This window comes from Myodes glareolus, chromosome X, assembly GCF_982192425.1.
Source record: "Myodes glareolus chromosome X, mMyoGla1.1, whole genome shotgun sequence".
In the NCBI taxonomy this organism is placed as follows: Eukaryota; Metazoa; Chordata; class Mammalia; order Rodentia; family Cricetidae; genus Myodes; species Myodes glareolus.
In genome coordinates this window covers 36771333-36774755 of record NC_142053.1, presented here as the reverse complement: position 1 = coordinate 36774755, position 3423 = coordinate 36771333, and the positions used below count along the sequence as shown (strand labels likewise).

The window sequence follows — 3423 nt, the reverse complement described above, 5'->3', positions numbered from 1 at the left end:
TTTAAACAGTTTAAAAAATAACATACATAATATATTCTTAAAGACAAAAAGCAAAAAAAAACTAGAAAAACTCAAAGAGAACATAAAAATAAGGATACTTTGTATTAGTAAATTGCTGTCTGGAAAGATAAAACGTTTATATCAGAAACAAATTCCAATGTCATGTTAATAAACAAGTCTTAAATTTAAATGACACAGAATATTCAAACAAAAAGAAATTTAACAACACAGTATTAAGGTTTATGTGAATGTTTAGTAAGGGTTACATGTTATGAAATTAAAGTGAAAGATTAAAATACTCCAAAATATTATTAGATAATAGAAAATGCTCGGTGAATGAGACATTTTTTATTATTATTGTTGAAAATTTTGCTTTTTGTAATGATTTAGAATATGTATGCTTTATATTCCTAAAGTTAAAATTAAACATTTAGAAATTTATGTAAATGACTTAACTCACGAGAAAAGAATACATATGCAGGTAGTTTTGTGCATGTGTGTATATATGTGTCTATATACATTATGTGCTAATTTAGGCCCATTGCTTTAAAGGACAATCCACAATTGTGAAATACTACTCCCTTATCTGCAAATTTATAAACTACGTGTTGCCCAAAAGTCATAGTATTTTCTTAATTAAAGTATGTTGACACATTAATATCAAGCCTATTGCAACTCAAGTTTACAATTTAATAATAAGAAATTCACATGTGATCTCATCACCTAAATGCAAATACTCTTGCAAAATTTGAAAAATCATACTGCTTGTCTAGTATAAACTTGGTCACTAAGCTATATAATATTAAATATTAAAGTTTTAGTGTTAAAAATATTGAATATTTTATTCTTGTTTGTGTTACTAAAGTAGCAAGGACAACATGAGATTAGGGCAGGATAGCCATAATCAGGAAGGAGACATTATGATGCAGATTTAGAAACAATTCGGGGAATAACTTCACAAAATAAAAACCTAAGTTTGTTTTCAAAATGTCAAAGTGTGAAAGAATAACAGTTTTGACCTTTTTAATTGCATGAAAATGTCAAACTGACATGTATTTTTACATTCTTTCTCTCTAATTAGGAAAAAATATTTTCTTGTCATTAGAACCATGCACTAAAATGGTTTCTTGGATGTCAATTTAGAAATATGTGTATGTTTGTGTAATTCTACTTTCAAAAGAAACAGTAAGTTTAACTTAAAAAAAAACAAACAAAAATAAAACATCACAGGAGAATCTAAATCCAAATGTCTCTAATCAAAGTATTTGAGATGCTGAGATAGAAGGATTATGATTTCAAAAATTCCTGGAGCTTCATTAAAATTTAAGTATAGTCTCGTCTATATAGAAAATTCCATTCACAAACAAAAAGCAAGAAAACAAACAGAATTTCCTGGGTTTTAATTCAAGGCTAGAGTATTCATCTAACCAGTATGTTCAAGGTTATGAGTTGAACAGCATCAAAAAATGAAAAAAAATGTAATAGCAAAATTTCAAATCTCCCTTCATCTTAAGTATGCTAATACTGTCAAATAATAATACATACACAAGATTCTTTTGTGAGAAACTCAGAATTCAGCTAAAGGACTCTTGAATCACAGCAATATGTGTAATCATCTACAATTCCTGGATGGAAAATTTGTGACAGTGACTAATTATAATTGTTTCTCTTATCTCAATAACATATATTCAAGAACATATACCCAGGGATTCTCTGGAAAGGAAAGAAAATATTGGAATGTTTTTCTAATCTTTTTCAAAAAGAACATATTTATTCTCATGCTTCAATGAAGGTGCTAACAGCTAGCTAACATTTAGGCAGAGGTATAGCTCAGTTGTAGACAAAAAAATTTGTGGCCCTGGGCTTGATTCCTAATACTACAAAAAAGATTCTAACAGTGGAGACAGTCAGGTTTGATGCCATTGATAACAAATTATAGTTTTGATTAGTCCAAAGTCACGTCCCCTGGTCTCTGACTTTGTATGAAACTAGTGAGAAGGATCTCCTTCTTTCAACTTCTTTCTGAATTGTAACATAATACAAACTCATGTATTTTAGTCATGAAAGAAGTGGAGCTATTTGTAGGATGGGTGTCAATCTGAGCTGTTCCAGAACACTGTCTGAGCCTGGCATGCTCTAGATGCTAAGAATTGACAGAAACACATAAAGCTTCATTATTGTTGCTGTTTCATCAAAGTTGTATTAGAGTAAACATGACAATTTAAGCATTGTTTTCTGTTTTGTTTTGTTTTGTTTTGTTTTTAAGAATGCAATGGTTTTTATTTGCCGAAAAGTCCAACTTTACTTTTTCTTTAAAGCATACAAAGGCCAAATAGTCTTCAGACTCTGAGCCATCTTCATCCTGACTAATCTGGAAATAGCAAAGTTCGCAAATCTCCTTGTCAGATGCAACCACACAAAGTCCATCATGGAGATTATTCTTCTTAAGGTATTTCTTGGTAAGATATTTCAAATACCTTTTAGAAAACTGTTTCTCAGAAACAACTGTGATTTTATTCTTCAAGCATTCAATGTGAACAACATTTCCAAGATTTCCAGTTTTCCCATTGACTTTAACCTTCTCCTGGAGAAGCTGTTCGAAGTTTCCAGAATCAAAAATTTCATCTTCTATTGGATAAGTGAGGTCCAAATGAAACCTCCAGGTTGACTTCTTAGGCTTCTTGTCTTTCTGCGGCGCCATATTGTCCTGCTGCCATGGGAATGAACCTGTTTTTCTGTTTTTTAGAAAATAAAATGAAGCATATATTACATATAAAAACCTTCATTTTGGGGGATGAATGCTTAAGTTACCATTATCTTTCTTAATGACCTGTCATTGCTAGACTGCATGAAGCATACTTTAAGAATTTAGACAATTCCCCTATACAGCTCTGTATTTTGTGCTTCCTATTTCTTTCCTATAACTTAAATGTTAAGTATCTAGGATTTTTAAACATATAATTTAATAATGGTAGGTTTTGAGGAGACTTTGAAGTACTGTATCTTCTGCATATTTCCAGGCAGTATCAATTGTCCTGGCTCATGAACTTGTACTTTGATGGATAATGTATGAAGAACAAATTCAGTGTTCTGATTAAAGCAGTAGAACTAACATTTAGAATCAAACCTTAGAATCAAAAGTTAAGGCACATGGATTGATTACCATTTTTATGTAGATGTATATGTTTTTTATATACTATCCTTGATGAATAACTATTTTAAGATGAGAAAAATAAAAAATAATGGCTAAAAATTTTATAAACGTGATGAGAAATGAATGTTCATAAGCGTAATGCACAGATGATATCAACCAATATGAATACAGAGGTCGAAAAAAAGACACCCAAGTTTAAAAAAATGAGAATTATTTGTTTTACAAGCAGACACTGACAGTGTAAATGAATTTTCACAATGCTATACAGT

General features: G+C 30.3%; 1 pseudogene; it reads right to left on the bottom strand.

Annotated features, from left to right (window-relative positions):
• Nucleotides 1-2221: 2221 nt before the first annotated feature.
• On the bottom strand, nucleotides 2222-2702 carry LOC125403684 (ribosomal protein eL22-like 1 pseudogene; annotated as a pseudogene).
• Between the last annotated feature and the right edge of the window lie 721 nt (nucleotides 2703-3423).